At 42.1% G+C, this 18,856-nt stretch overlaps 1 long non-coding RNA gene across 2 annotated transcripts in view; it reads right to left on the bottom strand.

The window, feature by feature from the left end:
* Positions 1-2,187: 2,187 nt before the first annotated feature.
* LOC110483544 (uncharacterized) overlaps positions 2,188-18,856 on the bottom strand; it is a 156,422-nt gene continuing 139,753 nt past the window's right edge. For both annotated transcript variants that reach the window (XR_002467595.1, XR_002467596.1), the window contains exon 3: positions 2,188-2,247. This is a non-coding gene — a long non-coding RNA (uncharacterized LOC110483544). The remainder of the gene's footprint in view (positions 2,248-18,856) is intronic.

An 18,856-nucleotide genomic window follows, 5' to 3' on the forward strand; every position in this document is an offset into this window, starting at 1 on the left:
CCATATCTTCAGGGCTAGTTCTCAGCTCTTTCTCACAGGAACTCAGACCTCTTGAATCTTCAGGCAGGATATTCAAAAGCAGATGCATAAGAAACTTGGTAGGCTTGAAGCATAACTTTCCCAATGAAAGACAAACTTAAAAACTTCTTTCAATTATTGCTGACCGTCAGAGAAACTTTATGAAATTAAAAGAAGGTTTGCTTTCCTAATGAAATAACATTAACTTTCTCTATTCAAGTATCAATCATTTTCTCTTCGGTAATATCATCCACAGTATTACCAGCTCTCATGATGCAATTATACATCACAAGGTATTTGTGTCTTTGCTTTAGTTTTTATGTATCCTTGCAATTTTTACCCTACCTTGAGAATGGAAAATGCTCATTTTCCAAAATGGTTGACACCTCCTGAAAGGGCCAATGGGCAGAAAACATGAGCTGGCCTCACTGCCTAAACTGCTTTGTCCTTGTAACTGTTGTAAAGGGAAGCGACTCTGTCCTTTGGAAAGAGCATTTATAATTCATGCTGCAATAGTGCCTGGAGGAGCCCTTAGCAGATAGGGCTCAGGTTATAGCTGGCACTCCACATCCATGTAAACAAGACATACATCTCTGCTTAGCAAGTAAGCACATGGTTAAATACAACAGAGGAACAAAATACGTGGTAATGACACAAGCTTTTGGCTCCTCAGGGTGCTCCCTTACACCAAGCACCTAAGCCCAGTTACTTTGCAGGGTTTATGGTGTTCTGAGAAGAGGCAAGAGAGCTTCAGTGTGAAAGACTGACATAAGGAAAATCCAGGAGACTCTGCAGGTTATTATTTGGGGTTCCTTCTGACCCAAAGCCCAAGGCGGGGCCTTCACCAAAGGCCTTTGTTGAGGAGGAAAGTTAATGAAAATGTGATATAATCCAGCCTCCTGGACTGAGCAGCTTGCTCTTGGGCTGCAATGGGAGCAGGAAAAACACCCTAAGGGCACGCAGGGAGGGTGGGTCTCTGTTGGTTAAAGATGGAGGGTGTCAAGAGCAGAGAAGCAGCAGGTCTTTGAGCATAGCAGAACAGAAGAGGTAATGATGAGAAAATAGAGGCTGCTCTATGTGTGCACATGCACACCTGGGAGTACTTAAGATGAAAAAAACTGATCCAGAAAGCAACGTTCAACACCACATGTTTCAGTTCACTGGTATCTCAAAGTGACCACCTCACATAATTGACCACCTCACATAATTAACCACCTTTGGTTAAGAAATTTGGTGCCATAAGAAAGTCGAAGAGACTATTTGCTCCGACTCCTACAGGACAGCTGCTCTGGAGCCTCTTTCCAGAATGGTTGGGAAGCCTTTGTGAAGTTCCATCTGTATCTAGCTAATATCCATTAATCTTCAAAGTAGCACTGCCCTTTAACTCTTAGTCCTGCTGCTGCACCCTGTATCTTTGGAGACAAAAAGTAGCATTAAATAATCTTTTCCTAGATTGAATAAGTGCAACTCTTCTACCCTCCTCCTGGGACATAAACTTCCTATTTTCCCAATTGCCCTGTTTCTGCTATAGTCTGAGTTCAGCCTTTATCAGTGCAGATGGTCAGAACTAGACAAAGCCTTCTTAAATGGGAGCCTGGTGGAATACTATTCCCTAATATTCCCCTTTTCCTCGTCTTTGCTGAACATCATTGTCAGATACACTTTTGCACTCTTTACCTGTTTTTTTTTTTCCTGGCCACATCACTTCAGAGGTTCACAGACATTCTGTGATTGACTAATAGGCCAGTCTTGTCCTTCTCCTTCTCTGTCATTTACAATTGATGTATTCCCATTTAACCATAAATTCTTATTAGCCCCTAAGTGATTGCCTATGCCATTACATTCTATCACTCAGTTTCTCAAGATCTCATTTCACATAGCTGAAGGATATTCCATTAATTCCTTGCATTAAGAATGCATCCCAAATTTATCATTGGTAAAGGAAGAATACTTCTTTAAGTTATGAAATGATTATAAACACAGGTGCATGGCTTTAAAAACAAAACAAAACAACAATAAAAAAAAAAGCAAAGACGAGGTCACAAGAAAGGTGACACATTTAAAATCTTGTAGGCTGCCTGTATCTGGTCTTATTTTTTAGAGTGTTTGGTGACTTTGTTTCCCTCTCAATAGCCTAAATCCCTTTACTATGCTCGGCAAAAGATTCCTGTGTCAGTTCTGAGAGATCTTTCTGTCATCCTTTCTGTTCATCTCTTCCATCTCCTTCATCTGTGGAGAAAAGACAGACAGAAAGCTATTAAATGTTTTGGCCAAGGTTTCCTGAACAGGCAAGGGTTTCCTTAGGAAAAGGGTGCTTATGTATGAAGACCCTCCTTTCTCTAGAGAGACCCTTATTCCAGACCTGCTCCACTGAAAACTGACAGCTCCCCCCCTCTCTCTTTGCTCAACCTCTATTCAGTTTTGGCTCTCAATTAATCATGAGAGATATCTAGGCTTTAAAGGGTCAACCAGAAACAAATCTCCAAGTGTCCTTCAGCCTGGTGTGGGAGGAGGGCATGAATATTGTAGCAGATTCAAAGGAACAGCTTGAAAGCAGCTGGAAAGCTGTGCAAAAAAAACCCATACACAGAGCAGCTGCATAGAGGGTGCCATGCACAATATTAATTATAAGCATGTTATGGAAGACAACATTCAACATTTCCAGTGCAAAGCATTCAGCACAGGAGCAGCCAGTGACACTATTTCACACTCCCTAGCACACCTCCACTAGGACTTGATTTAACATTATAAAGTTCCAAGTCTGTCAAGCTGTGACAATTTGTATGAGTGAGATTTTGGGTATCTCACTGAAACACGCATTGCAAAAAAAAAAACCCAACCTCTTCATCACAATCCTGCCTGATTTCAAAGTCTGCCTTTAAAAATGAATAATAAAGAGTAAGAGAGTGTCCCTAAAACAAATCAAACTTGGCAGAGCTAACTTTCCTTGTAAAATTAATTTTTAGCATCTTCTCTCCAGCGGCCCTGCCTCAGCTGTCTCCCCCTGTGCATCGTTAATGATCTTGTTGAGCAGATAAACAATCTCTGGTTGATTTACAAGGTCTTTTATTGTCTTAACTGTCTATATTTTTTTTAATAGGGCTTCAGTTGATATTGCAGTAAAACAAGGTTCATTTTACATATTTAATGAAAAAATGAAAATAAGCCAATAAAGACACCAAAGGACCAATTTGCCAAACTGTTGTACACAGTATGAAATATCTTGCATGCCAAATATCTGTAAAGAAAATGCACAGGCTCTCAATACTAAATCTTAAGCCTAAAAAAAAGAGAAAACCTAATAGCATACTTAACACCTATTTCATGTCATGAATTGTTGATGTGTTTTCCCACTTATTATCCCTAACTACATTAAAAGGATTTGCTCCATTTCTGTTTCTAAGCAAATGGCAATATATATATGTATCTATTAGCAGGGTAGCGTGAAGATTTTAATTGTGCTCTGCTCCAAGGGCCCTACCTGATGGGAGCACAAAGTGTCGATACTCAAACGAATCCCCCTGAACTGATGTAACTCAGCACAATATACACCACACCAGGGAAGCAAGCACTGGGAGCTAGGTATTTTAAAGTGATTGATTACACACTGTGCAAGCACAAATGAAGTCAGTGCACAGGGAGTGCATGCATTCTCAGGCACAGTTAAGTCAGGTTTTCTGTTAGCACGAAGTAAAACACACAGGAGCTCAGAGAACCACTTGGTTATTTGTTACAAACCCCAGCATCATGCACCTGAGAAGGTGTTATTAAGAAAATATAAAGGCATATCAGTTCCTGATCCTTCATCAGCTTCCCCTTGGATGGAAGTTGCCCCAGAGGTGGGAGGCAACACGAGGTCTGCACCAGCCTGCAGGACCAGAGCTGGGGCTCACCCTCCTTGGCAGCCACGTGCCACACATGGCTCACACACGCATGCTGTCCCAATCCCTCCCAGGCTCTCTGTCATACTACATAGGAGCAACACACAAGACACCACACCTCAAATATATCAGATTCTGGCCAAGCATCTCAGACAAGTTTCTAATCATAAGAGCACAGCCGGAGCAGAGAGCTTCTAGCAAGCTGGTAAGGCTTTTCAGACAGGTCCTTGGAGCCAGCTTTTTCTCCCTGTCACCTCTGTGTTTTTAAGCTGCTGCACACTGTTGTTGCCTTATGGTGATTATTTTCACTGCCAGCACAGTCTTTTGCATATTAGCAGCCTTTAATCCATTGCATCAGCCAACTTAATTGGGGTAGGATGTTCTGATTTCCAACCTCTGTCCTCTGCTCCTTCCCCCTCTCCTACCCCATGATATTTAAGGGATGTACAAAATCTATAGTGTTTCTACATCTGAATGGAGCATATAAAGGGTATTTGGCCAGATCTGGTTAATTGGGAGGACTTGTGGTTTAGTGGTTAGGAATAGGCCTAATCAGGGATAGAGGAAGATGGAGAGGAGGAAGGAGGGGAGGGAGAGAGGGGGCTTCTTTTTTTATGAAAATGTGGACCTCCCTACAGTAATTCCCCTTCAGCTGCTGCCTCACAGATGGACCTTTTAATTGAATTTTCTTACAGGCCTGAGGGAGGGAGTTCATTTCAGGTCAGGTGAGGCAATTGAAGTGAATCTAATAGCTCTAGTTTCTTTTCATTGGGAGCAGAGGGAAGTGTGTTGCTTTGTTTTTTCCCCTTTCCCTCCCACCACCCCCACCTTTCAGCTCAGCTAAAAAGTTTCAATTAAAAATTGAAACACACACATGGTGATTTCCAAGGATTTGTTGTCTTCATTTTGGCACAAGTGGCAGCAAGGTCAGCAGTGGGAGAAATCTGAAGCAGTTTGCATCCTGTTCTGGTTTTGTTCCCCACACGAGGAGGAATGCAGCATGTACAGTGTCCACAAAAACAGCACTAAAGCATCCTCTTAACTTGTGCTGGCAAACATAAGAATCATCTTCCAGATCTAGAAACATGTTACGAACAAGTTACCAAATTACACATCCCTTTGTTTGTTTTAAATACTGTGACACTTTTTCAGGCCTCAGTGGGTTTGGTTTTAAACTAGAGAAAATTAAGAGGGAGCCATCATAAAGGAAGCTCTCTTGAGCACAACTTGCTATGTCTGTATTGGATAAGAAAGGTTGGGCTTAAAATTCAAGTTTTTTGAATGCAGTTTATAGCATCAAAAAGTCCTTCCCATGTTGATTTTTCATCTTCCAGAGATTTCCAGAGCCAAATTAGCCATACTAGCAAAAGAACATTTATTCTGACATCATATGTCTCTATTTGGGTATTTTTTTTTTTTTCCAGAGAAAAGCTGCAGAATTTTCTGGTGTGGGTCATGCCTTTAGCACATCAGACCATCAAGGGGATAGTCTCTACTAGCCCAGGGCAGGTACAACTCCATGTAGAGCCACAGACAGAGGAAGGGCAGCAGGTACACCCTACAAGTTGACCTTGTCCTCTGGGAAAATTGCTGCCAGAAGCAGAAGAGCCAGGATGGCTTCCAGGAATCTTGCCAGCAAAGGAGGCAGAATTTTCTCAACAGGCCATCTGGTCACCTATGGCTAGGGCAGACAGAAAGCAGGATGCCCCTCCAGGTCATTTGCAGGGAATGACAGGGTGTCTGCAGTGGGAAGGGTACTGAGATTCCGTGCAGCTGTCAGGACAGAGCCTAGGGGGTCCTAAGTGGCTTTCAGGGAAGGGAAGATGGGTGTATTATGGTCAGAGAGGTCTGGTCAAGGAGCAGTGCTTTCCCTTGGCTGAAAGGCTTTTGGCACATCACGAGCCCCAGCCTCATATATGTTTCATTAGCCAATGTACAAGGTTTTCAGATCTCCCTTCCTCCTTAGTCTCTGTGGCATCAGATGGGGGCTGGGAGGGCTGCTGGCCTTTCAAGGTGAAAAGCATCTTCCCATTGCTGCTCAGACAAATGCAACTTGAGCCAAATGAGAAGTGTGGAAGTGAATAGATCTCTGGGACTCGGCACCAGCCCAAAAAGCAAGCACAGCTGTTCCTAAAAGGAGACCCACCTTACCTGCAGCTGTGTTGCTGCTGGGACCAATTGTCCCTCCTCCTTCACTTCAACTTTAGACCTCTGGGGAGTGATAAACCACCTGCAAAACTGTGGGGCTACATGTGGAGCCTCTGAACAAACTCATTCCTACCAGCCAAAAATTCTCTGTGCAGCACTTTGCACCTTCACTAGAAAACTGAGGGATTTAGCACACTCAGAATGTTTGAAAAATGCTTCTTTAGGGATTGTTTGATGAAAAGATAGCATCCATGTTTGTTTTGTTGCTTTGAACCTAATATAAATGAGAAAATCAAGAAGTGCTAGTGGTTTTTAGATATGAAAGGGTGAACCTAGGCAAATATCAACCCACAGAGGAAGGGGACCCATTACCGCTATATGTGAGATAAATAGCATAGTGATATGAAAAGGGTAAAAATTGAGAGAGGGGAAATTTAGATTAGAGATTAGGAAGAATATTTTACTGTGAAGGTGGTGAGATCCTGGAACAGGTTCCCCAGGGAGGTTGTGGATTCCCCAAACCAGGCAGTGTTCAAAGATAGATTGAGCTTTGAGCATCCTATTTAGTGAGAGGTGTCCCTGCCCATGGCAGTGTGATTTGAAACTAGATGATTTTTCAGGTCCATTCTAAACCCTTGATTCTATGATTCTATGAAAAGCAGAGCACTAAGGCCACAGCCAAGCTAACAGAAAGATTGTCTGGGTTACTTCATAGCTTAATCTTGCTTCTCCTGAATTGCTTTGACCACAATTTATAACTAAAAATAAGTAAGACCCTGTGTCAACATTCATATGTTTCAATATTTCAAATGTTGCAATGATATTTCCTTTCTAAATGCAACTTGATTTAATTTTAAATTTCCAAATGCTAGAGCTGCAATGAAATTATTTTGAAACTTTTTTGAGGAGGAAGAGGAAAGGGAAGATCTTACTTGGCATAGATCTACTTGCAATATCAAATAGCAAATGTCTGTATCTGTGTAATGCAAATAGCAAATGTGTGTATCTGTGTAAAGGAAATAGCAAATGTCTGTATCTATGTAAATTTAAGCTAAACCACAGTTTAAAGAAGCTCCTTTTGCAGTTGGGTCTTTCATCTTAAACCATTCTGGGTGTTGTAAGACACGTGCACCTAGCATTTGGCTTCCCTGCTGGCTTTTCCAGCATCATCTCATTCACATGCTTCTGTATTTTAATTTTTTTTAAGACCTAGCAATGTACATAAAAGCAGCTTGGCCAGTGGGGTCTGGGCACAGATTAAATTTGGGGAGAGGGTCCAGCAGAAGCCTTGGTTCTTCCTTATTATTGTTCTCTTTATAGAGCCCCATTTAAAGGCCCCAAGTGGAAACAAAGGTAGCAAGCCATCCCAATCCTGCTGCCAGGAAAAAGGAAGGGTGGTTTAATCAACCATCCGTGTAGTGCTGTAGCAGAAGGGGCAAAAAAGCGCACATTTAGGACCAGATGCTTCTCCTTTAGATGAAAGGATGATTAAAGCACTTGTGCTGAGAACTGCAGCAATCCTTGCGTTATAAATACAGCAGTGCATGGCTGACCCTGCCCTTTCAAAGGCAGATTTTGTGGCTGTGGTAAAGGGATACAGAGGTGAGAGGGGAAGAAACAGCAGCGAGTAACATTCAGCTAAAAAGCTCAGCCCACATAGAAAAATGTAAGTGCTTCATTTGCTCCTCTATGGAAACTGGCTATAGTTTCAGAGCATACCATAGGTGCCCTAAAACTTTTCTAACCAGAAAGAAAGGGCACTGATTAAATCCCTGTGTGGGATTGACCATGGATAACATATTTGTATCTGTCTTGAGATGCCCACAGTTCCATGCATAACCAGAAAGATTTCTTTCAAATGCAAGGAAGAATTCTGAAAAAGCCACTGCTTATTACAAACAATCAGCTGAATGTTACAGGACAGCTGCTTCTGCACATGCAGGACACGATGCTGGGAAGCTATCACAGTTCTTGCTACAAGAAATGGGTTTTGTCTACAGCACCCCTTCAGCATCTCTAGCAGTGTGAAGAAAGCTTTAACATGCTGCATTAGAAATGCCTGCTGGACAAACATTGCACATAACCATTCTCTAATAAAACATTATTTTGAGGTATTATAATGTTAACTTTATATATCAAAAGGCTTTTTACTGCCCGGGCAGCTTTGGGAAAAAAAAAAAAAAGAGGACAGGTTGACAATAAAAGATGGCATTTCAGTCTTAAAAGGAAACAAAACACAAGCTTGGTTTTCCTCATTGTTCCCCCTATTGTGAAGCATCCACGCCCATAAAACTGCCTGGTACTGATAGAAAGGATTAAGTCTTTATGCATGAGATATTTCACATCTTTCTGGATCCTGAAACAACTATGATATCCAAGCCATTTCAAGCAAAGGACAGTAGCAGCAGTTTCTCAAAAACAGAAAGAGTTTGTAGAAGCAAAACAGAAGGCAAAGCTGTTTCCGGGCACGGCAATCCAGACATAAATGAAAGTACACAATGTGACATGCACTTCACTGTTCAGAGACTGACATAGCAGTCTGCTCAGTCCAGAAACTCTAAATGCTTCTGTCAAGTGAATTTCCCATATAATAATCTTGTAGAGATGCAAAGAACTAATTAAAGGAAACACCTAACAATGGGAAACATAAGCTTTAAAATTGTTAGTAGATAAAAGGCAGGGAGCTACAAGATGAAATATTTTGCATTGGGCATTTCTTTTTTTTTTTTAATTTCAGTGTGCAGGGATGAGAAAAATGGGTACAGTTTCCCTTTACATGACAAGAACAATAATTGAGTAGGATTATATGTCATCCATGAAAATACTATATTTATGCCTCATTGTAATCCATTCATTGGTTTATGGATCCAAAGTCCCACGGGTAGTGTCACAAATCCACATAATGTCCCTGAGTAGTGGATTTTGCATTTGGATCTGAGATGTAGCTGGCCGACACAGCAAATGACATGTAGCCAGACAGCTCCCAGGAGAGCGCACAGACGGGAATGCCAAACGTGACGGTCGCTCCCAGCTCAGGTGGGAAACACAACCTTTGGCTCCCCAGCCTGCCAGCTCCAGAGAGGTGCTCTAACATACAGACCATTTTCTCCCCAGTCATCAGAGATTTTACACATCTACCACTTACAAGTGTAAAAAGTGACTATCTCCTGTGTCATATGCAGCCATTTCTTCTTTTGCCAAAAGATGGCAGAAGCCTGACCCTGAGTATATCTCTTGGACTACCTAGAGATATCTCTATAGTCAAATTTCGTAAATGTGAGAACCATCATTATTTCTTTCTTCTGACATTAGGAGCAATCCTGAAGTAGCACAGTAATATGAGATAACCCTCCCTGTACAAGATTTCCCGTGTGGCTTTACACCAGATCTATACTCCAGCTTCCCCCTGGAAATTTAGGGGTTTTCTTTTTCCTGTCAGTGCTTTCCGTAGTAAGTCTGTTGGGTTGTCCATTTCCTGAGACAGATACCATTTTTTATTTCATGCCTGTGCCAGACTCAGCCAGGCTCCAGTTTCAGATGAAGATTTAAGGCAATATCATAACAGCAATTTAAAAAATTGCTATACAGTCTTTGACAAGACTGTATAGCCACTGTTTCTGTAGATTCCATGTGTCTGCTGGTAGAGGGAGGTGCACTTTGGTAAAAAGCTTTCCTCACAATTCATTAATTATGTATTTACAAATATCTCAGCTGCCAAACCTTTGAAGCTTCTCAGTCTTTCATGAAGAGGGGAGGAGCAGTTGAAGAAGTTGTCACATTTCCTTAGATGTGCATCTCAAGACAGTGATATTGGGTGTTAGTCCATATTGAAAGTTACAGCAGAGTAATAAAATTGTTCATTCAGATATACAGTAATGCTCTTGTCACACTGCAGCATTATTTCTGCAAACCCCCAGTGCCAGGGCAGAAGCAGCAAGATCTACCTACCAGACCACTGCAGCCAAACTGGCAAGATGCAGCTGCATGGTTTCTGTGATGGAGCACTTGAATCTCAGACTTTAAGTCAAAAACCAAATGGGTCATTTCAGACCAGAAGTCTTGAATGTAACATGGTTTCAAAGCACATTAAAACTTGTGCAACAATTATTCCAGCTGCTTGGGTGTCACTACCATGAAGGCCCTAGGACTGATCCAGAGTGTGGGCCTGACCAGTGTCAGTAGTAACACAGATAACTTTCTCCTGGCTATCTTGGCTAACCCTTTCATATAAGACTATTACACACCACATCTGACACTTGAGGCCTTCAATTCTTTTCCTGGTAATGAGAACCTGCAGAATAAAGTAGACAGATTGCTGTTCTGAAATAGGAGTCTACACAGAAAATGATTCCCCAGTTATGAGTGAAAAGACTGATGACCCAGAATTTAAACAACATCTCAATTTTCAAAGTCCCTTTGCTTTACCTTCTTCCAAAATTACATATTTTGCAAGATTTTACTATATAAGTGGGTTTACAGTCCTGGAACTTGCATTCCTAGTACACATTTGGCTCTGATTATACCCTTCCATTTCATTTGGGTCACATGATAGTTAACACATCATCTATTTCAGCCACTACAAAACTTGAAGAATCTAACCCTTCAAAAGGAGTTTTTTGACCTCAGCAACAGCTAGCACTGCACACATTCTGCAGCAGTATCAGTGAAGCAAGAGTGCAGGTTTTGGTCTCAGAACAATACTTAGGAAGAAGATCTCCACATTCCAAGATGCCTGCTTGCCTCTGGTGTGCCTCTTGCACAGAGTATTCCTTAAAGGACCAAGGATGATGTGAAGCAAGCCCATCTGAGGAGGAGGACCTTTTAGGAAAACATAGAAGTTTATTACTAGAATTGCATTGTATGTTTTCTCACAGTTACATCAGTGCTGGAGCTGCTAAGGAGGTTAATAAAGGAGAGCAGCCTTTCAGGTACCAACCTGCCTTTTGTAATTATTAAATCTACCAAGGAAGCAGATGAAAGAAATGTTGAAAATCTTACTCAAAAAAATGCATATATCAAATGGAGCTAGGGAAATTTTCTGTGTTACCTTGACCTTGCTGGCTCTCTTTGTTTAAAAAAAAAAAACATACCCCAATGAAATTTCATTAAGATTTTATGAAAAGTTATAAACATGAGTGTCTGTGTACCATGCAAACTGAAAAATAAATGGTAATACCTGTGGCCTTGCAGGATTTTGAGAATGTATTTAGACTTATTTAGGCTTGGACAGGAGCACTCTTCACTGGATTAGGAACTGGCTGGATGGATGGGCCCAGAGAGTGGTGGTGAGCGATGCTGCATCCAGCTGGGGACAGTCACCAGTGGTGTCCCTCAGGGGTCTGTGCTAAGACCAGTTCTATTTTAATATTTTTATAGACAACATGGATGAGGGCATTGAGTCCTTCATTAGTAAATTTGCAGATGACACTAAGCTGGGAACTTGTGTTGATCTATTGGAAAGAAAGAGGGCTGTGCAGAGAGAGACTTAGATTGGTTGGATGGATGGGCAGAGTCCAATAGCATGAAGTTTAATAAGTCTAAGTGGAGAGTTCTACATTTTGGCCACAAAAATCCCCTACAACGTTACAGGCTGGGGACAGCGTGACTGGACAGTGCCCAGGCAGAAAGGGACCTGGGGGCGCTGGTCGACAGCCAGCTGAATGTGAGCCAGCAATGTGCCCTGGTGGCCAAGAAGAACAGTGGCATCCTGGCCTGTGTCAGGAATGTTGTGGCCAGCAGGAGCAGGGAGGTCATTCTTCCCCTGCCTGGCACTGGTGAGGCCACACCTTGAGTGCTGTGTCCAGTTCTGGCCCCTCAGTTTAGGAAGGACATTGAGATGCTTGAGTGTGTCCAGAGGAGGGCAACGAGGTTGGTGAGGGGCTTGCAACACAAACCCTATGAGGAACATTTGAAGGAGCTGGGGTTGTTTAGCCTAGAGAAGAGGAGGCTTAGAGGTGACCTTATTGCTCTCTACAGCTTCCTGAAGGAAGGCTGTAGACAGGTGGGGGTCAGTCTCTTTCACCGGGCAGCACTGACAGAACAAGAGGACACAGTCTCAAGCTACATCAGGGAAGGTATAGTTGGATATTAGGAAAAAATTTTCACTGAAACAATAATAAAATATTGGAATTGTCTTCCCAGGGAGGTGGTAGAATCACCACCTCTGGATGTGTTTAAAAAAGGACTGGACATGGCACTTGGTGCTATAGCTTAATTGAGGTGTTAGGGCATAGGTTGGACTTGATGATCTTAGAGGTCTCTTCCAACCTCATTATTCTGTGATTCTGTGCTTATGTATGATGGTATTTTTCTCAACTGATTTCTACAGAGCTATCCTGAACACTAGAAACAGAAATGTGAATGGCTCAGTTGTGGATGGGTTCAAGGGTCCAACCTCCTCACCCTCAATTTTGTCTCAGGTCCAATCACAGCTTCAGTGTCTCCACCCTGGACACAAAACCTTGTGTGTCCTCCCCACGGCCTGAAGAAGGGCTTCTTTCCCTGCTTAGGTGGGTGCAGCCAGCAAGGAGCCAGCACTGCAAGGGTTAAAAAGCAGACTTTTCCACCCAGAAGGCTGAACTGACTCCTTTGAAGCCATTAGTCTTTTGTATAAACACCTCCCAGTTTTGAGGATTACAGAATAAATACATTGTAATGGCTCCATAGGAACCTGGCCCATGAGGTCACCCTGACTTTAGTTTGTGCATTATGTCCCAAGTGGCAAAAATCGAAGCACATTAAATGCTTCATGAATGTGAAATGTCCAGAGTTTTAATCTTGGGAGCTTTTCAGCCTTACAGTTTGTGTTGGATGTACCTAAATCCACTCTGCAGGCTGATTAGAGAGGAGCCGGCTTCAGCTGACACATTCACACCAGGCAAATTCAGACAGTTTCAGATTTAGAGCAATAATTGCTCTGTGTGTGTTGGGGTGGGACTTATCTAGTTTTATGCATTATAGCAGAGTTCATTCAGTATTTATGCAGAAAAAATTCTCTTCTATTAAAAGATACTCTTTAAAAAAGTAGGTTGGCCTAATAAGATACTTACAGACCCTTCATAGCTGAATGACACCAAATAACTACACAATTTCACTCCACTTGCCTTCAGGTGAGAAAGATATTAATGGAATTTACAAGCAAGGAGAATAACTTGCAAACTTATCCGACTCCGTTCAAGACTGTCACCTGACAAATTATCTTAAAACAAGTCTCCATTTTTGAGTAAAAAAAAAAAAAAAGAGATCCTTTCACTTTCCACCAACTAATGTAGGCAGTGGAAGTACAATTTCTGCAGCCTCCCTTAGACTCAGCTCTGCCTTGTTCTATTTCAATTTTTCTTTTTTTTCTTTTTTTTTTTGGTAAGCTAGCACAGCTTTGTGTCAACTTGAAACTGCCTTTGATAGGTAAATTCTGGCTGATTTATCTGCTGCTTAGCATACTCTGTCTTATTGTACTTTTCACTAGATATTTTGGTCAAGCAGGTTTTTGTTCTTGGCTTTTTTTAACAAGAGAATTTCCATTCCTGGCAAAGCCAGAGACCCCAGTAGCACTTACTGAAGAATGAAGGAGAAAAGGAATATAAGAGAATTGAAATGCTGCCATTTAGTATTTGAAATAGTTAATAGCAACTGAAAAATACTAACACTTTCACAGACACACAAACATATGCTACAGTATTTGGCTGTTTGCTTTAGCGGTTGTGTTGCATTTGCTAATCTTTTTAATAGAAGTATTCATAAAATTACTGTGATTTAAAAAAAAATATTTTTCCTTTGTTTTACTTATCCTCTAGAGAATTACCTGCTGCACTCTGTCTCATAAATGTAAGCCTTTGACATTTTGGAACAAACAAGCATATATTCTGTTAAATTACATTAGAAAAAAAAAAAAAACACAAAACACTTTAAAAGTTGAATTTCGCTTTTCATTGTGATACCAGGGCTTTTCTTTACTCCTCCTGAACTCCCTTTTATTTTAGAGAGTTTATAATTTTAAAGGCATTTTCTGAATTTATTCTCTATGGGTTTGCTGAAGAAAAACAAGTGTTTCTTCCCAAGCCAAAGATTTGCAAAATCATATGGCAGTGGATATTATCAGTCAGTCTGACATCTTCTTACAAGAGCATCATAACATAACCTTATCCCAGTGGGGATGGAAATGTGTCAGCACATTCTCTATCACCAGGATTCCCCCGCTTTGCCCGGATGAGTTTCAGTCCTTCTAATCTCTTTCACTCAAAGATCCCACGAAATAGCAACCTTGCTTGAAAAGAGGAGAAAATTATGTTGGTGTGCCCCAGTTTCTTGCACACCTGGTGGCACTGACACGATGCCCATGGGGCTGGGGCTGTACAAACGGGTAATGGCAGTACCCTCCTGCCATTACTGCTGCCCAGGGGCTGGGGAGAGGCTTTACAGATTGTTACCAGGTCTCAGGGTGTATCTCCCCTTGTGAAATGATGGAGAAAAGCCCAAGCAAGAGCCCAGGACTGGAAGCAGTGCAGCCACATTAGCGAGTAGCTCACCTGAGCACTCGGGCTTGGCTGTGCTGCTTTCTGAATCTCTGCTACCACCTTCACGTGGTACCACCCTGAGCTGCGTGCCATGTATTGTCACAGCTGCTGTGCAACTCAGCTGGGCTTGTAACCTGCAGCAATTCTCTTCAGCCATTCCTAAGGCTGGGATAAGCACCTCCCAGAGGTGCTGTGAGCTTTCTGTAAGCATGGGTAAGTGCTGAGGACTGCTCCTGTGCTGAACAATGAGTACCCAGCACACAGCTCCCTGAGCTCCTGCCACTGTGGGAATAAGGAGTCAAGCAAAGAGCAAAGAGCAGGGATCACAAGCCTCTCATGCTGCAGTGATTTAATTTCAATCCAGTGCCCTGTATCTCCTCTCCTTGCTATGGACAAGTCCATGTTTATTAAGGGACTCCATTAGGCTTCCCCTGTGATTCCACCTTTCTGCAAAATGTTTTTTTTCCCTCCAGGGCTATAGCAGCAGCTGGCACACTATTTCCTTCTGAGGTGTAGCCAAATAAGGGCCTTTTGGAGGGGGATATGTTTCATCTCTCTTCTCCATATGTTCCTTTCAATTGAGGGGTTTAATACACTCATTTTCACAGTAGCTATCTGGGTGTTTTTCCTTTTTTGTGTCTATTACTGAAATGAATAAATGTGCACAAGGCAATGAGGCACATGAGTCAGGTCAATATACTAGAGCTTTCTTTTGGGAGTAATTTTCCAGGAGACCTGGAGAGAGGAGGGGTTTGCCAGGGTTGGCCAGAAGTTGATCCTCTTGTGTGGGGCACAGGGACATTAGTCATGTTTATATGAGACAAGACAACATTCTCCTACAGTATATAGCTGCTTTTCCAAATGGATGCAGCATCCCTGGTCAATAGGACAGCATTTGTTGTAGTAAAACGACTTCTTTTGGGCTATGATTTTTTTACCAAGATGGACCTACAGCAAAGCAGATGTAGATAATTTTGCAAGCACTAGATATGCAAACAGATAGATAACTGGATAATGCTGGAAATTTCAAGGCAGGAGCAAATAATAAGCGAAGCCTGCAAATGAGTACAGCTGTGCTGTCAAAGCCCTCCTGTTGTAGCCTGGCCTAGGAGACCTATTACAGCTGAACCTGTTTCAATATAACTGGATCCATGCTCAGGGATATAATCTGTTTAAAATATACATCACTGCATTCAAATTGCTATGTATCTGTACATAAAGCCCAAAACCAAAGGAGCAAGTTAAGGAAATAAGAAATCTGAAAGAAGAGGTGGAGAAGCTGGCAGGGGATAGCAAAATGCACACTGCGTCCTCCCCTCACCTGCCAGCATTACAGCACCCCAATAACAGTGAACAGTTTGGGGGAACATGGAGCAAAGCAACCCAGGAAAGCCATCTTCTACTAAAGAATGTGACAGAATGGCACTTTGAGACTCTTTGCCTGGGAATTTGGGAAGGCAAGATGCAGGTGGCCAGGTAGCATCAGACCTCAGAAAAAGAAAAAACTGACAACCAAGCACTAGAACTAAGGAAGCCTGGGGTGCAAGAGCTGATTCCCTGGGGCACAAGTGATTCCCTTTTTGTTCCGTAACATCAGTAACACAGTTTCTCTCCTTCAGTTAAACACCTATTTCCACAACACCTATTTCCATAGAAGCATCTGATCTTGGAGACATCCACCATTGTGTCAAATTTCACTGAAATCATTAAGTGGCTTCAAAATTTAGCCAGATGTATAGCGGTGACATTATTTTCTAAGAAATTAAGACAGATAAGCCAAATGAATTTAAAAAGGACAGTGCAATAAAGAACAAGTAGCAAGGGCACTTGAATTTGATGTGAAGCATATAAATCATAGAAGGAGCTTGACATGGGAACAAGAGCAGATTTCAGAAGGTAAATCTTTGCAGTGATACAGTGATACTTTACCTGGAGGGAATGTGAAAGTTGAGGGGGCCAAAGAGAAGAATGAAGGTATGGAAATGAAGAATTGCAGGACTCTGCCTCTGCCCCCAGTGATGTGATCAAAATTAGCAGAGTTAGCTTTTACTTCAGGGAAGGAGGAAGGAAGTGCTTGCTAATCTGGCCAAAACTGCTGCTGCCCGTTCTGGCAAGACATTAAGGTGCTCACTGCCAAATGCCAGGTGTCCTGCTTTTCCTCTGCAGAATTGAGAATCACTAGATCTTTATTTATGGGCTGTACAAACAGATCAGTCAAAACAGCCCAAACAGGGAAAAAGCCCCAATTCATACCCTGCAGAATTTATAGCCTAGAGAGGGTACACATGAACGCACTTGAAAATATCTGAGGCATGCCAAGATGCATTTCTTACACCATTCAGAACTGACTTCACTGCTCAGTTTGCACTCCCTGCAGCATGGCTTGTGAAGAGAAAACAAATGGTATACCAGACCACACAGAGAAGCAATATGGTTACCAGCAAAACATTTATTAATTTAGGGAAAGAAACACAAAGGCTTCTTTTCAGAATTTCAACCTCTCCTTGCTATCCTCTCCTCTCATACATTATTTTCCTTGCCTGTACTGTTATTTACAGCTATATGCTGCATAAAGTTGCAGTTTATTTAAAGAAGCATTTTATAGTTAAATCCCACTCCCATTGTTTAAAAGCAACTATCCTAATTTTCAAAAGCAAGACAATAAATGCATGTCCAGAACAGGCTCTACCAATACCACAGGTTTTGAATTTATCTTAATCAGCAGAGGTCACCTCATCACTCAGAAGAACTGCACCCAAACAAAGACAAGGGGATGGCAAATAGAGCCACCCATGCCAAGAAACCATAAATTCAGCTTTCCTTGCAGTGCTATTACATATTTACCCCTCATAGTTCATACTTTTCATTTATATTCCTGCTGGGTGGACTTTTAATATTTCTCACTCTGAAGGTTCTTTAGACTTTCTTTTTGCTTTCTATCCAAACCTACCTGTTCTCTCTGTACCTTGTGCTCTCTCATTTAATCCTGTCCACCTCAGTCTCCCTCCCTCTTCCCATGTCTCTCCAGCTTCAGCAGTTCTTTCTCTTCTTCTGGCACATCATTGCAGGGTGGAAGCTGAATAATAAACATGCATAACACACTAAACCACTACTTAATCAGCATACATGCTGTCAGTACACTCACTGACTACCCAGCTATTTCCAGAGATCCCTAAAGAGCTAAGGAGGTTTGTGCTATTAATATACTCTGGAAAGAGGGAAAATTCCTACCAGAGGCCTTAAACAACTCCATGATGCTGCAGCCAACCATCAGCCCTTTCCAGCTTCCACAGCAGGGTTTGCATAGTTTTGCAGCTTGTCCAGGTATTACATTCAAGAGGAAGTTCTCAACCCCCGCTCTCTGTGCATGAGAGCAGTCTACAAGGAGCCTTCACAAACAGCAAACGTAATGCCAAGGAGGGAGAAGAATAACCAAGGAGACAACGCACTGCATTGGCTCCTCTGTTTCTCTGGCAGGACTCCCTGGCTTTGCTCAGAATATGACTGACTTTGTTGCTTTCAACATTTTCTTCCATTTCGAAATATTTTACTCATTAGCAATCCTCCTTATGCTCAGAACAGGAGATACCAATCAAGTTCTCCTCTTGCTAGCTGCTAAATGCCTCAATACCAGCTCTTGAAAAGCTGCCCTTTCCACCATGTTTATCTTCCCAGGATTTTTGCTCATCTTGTTTCATCCTCCCTGTTTGGTGAATCTCACCTGCCCTCAGATGTTTGCATACTGTTTCCCAGGCTGATGATTCATACATATAGTCTTATGCTGCTTTTGTACTTCCCCATCCTCAGCCCTGCCTCTATATCACACGTCTTCCCATCAGTTTTTACTTGCCTTCTTCATTCAACCCTTCCTGCTGCATCTTCCTCCAAATTAACTTTTGACTCACTCTGCTCTTTTTCTCCACAAAGTCTGCTCCTATCCCAAAGCCTGATGCTTCTTCAGTCTCAGCTTCATCTAAAAGCCATCCTTTGGGTTTCATGTTCATAAATGTGTCTCTCATTGGAACTTTAATTTTTCCTAACTTGCTCCTGAAGCACCATTTTGGCTCTTTCACTGGTACCACCATATTTCAATCCTGACTTTAGACAGCTGCCAGAACTGTTTCATTTGATCCTGTTAAAATTCCCTTCACTGAACCTCACTGCTCACTCCTATAACAAGCATAACATGACCGTCTAATTCTGAAATCCAAAGCCTTCTGGTTCAGATTCTCCTTGGTCATACCTCCCGGCACCCCTTCTCCACCAGCTACTTGAAAGGCAATCATTGCAGTGCAC

This window comes from Lonchura striata, chromosome 1 (genome assembly GCF_046129695.1).
Source record: "Lonchura striata isolate bLonStr1 chromosome 1, bLonStr1.mat, whole genome shotgun sequence".
NCBI lineage: Eukaryota > Metazoa > Chordata > Aves > Passeriformes > Estrildidae > Lonchura > Lonchura striata.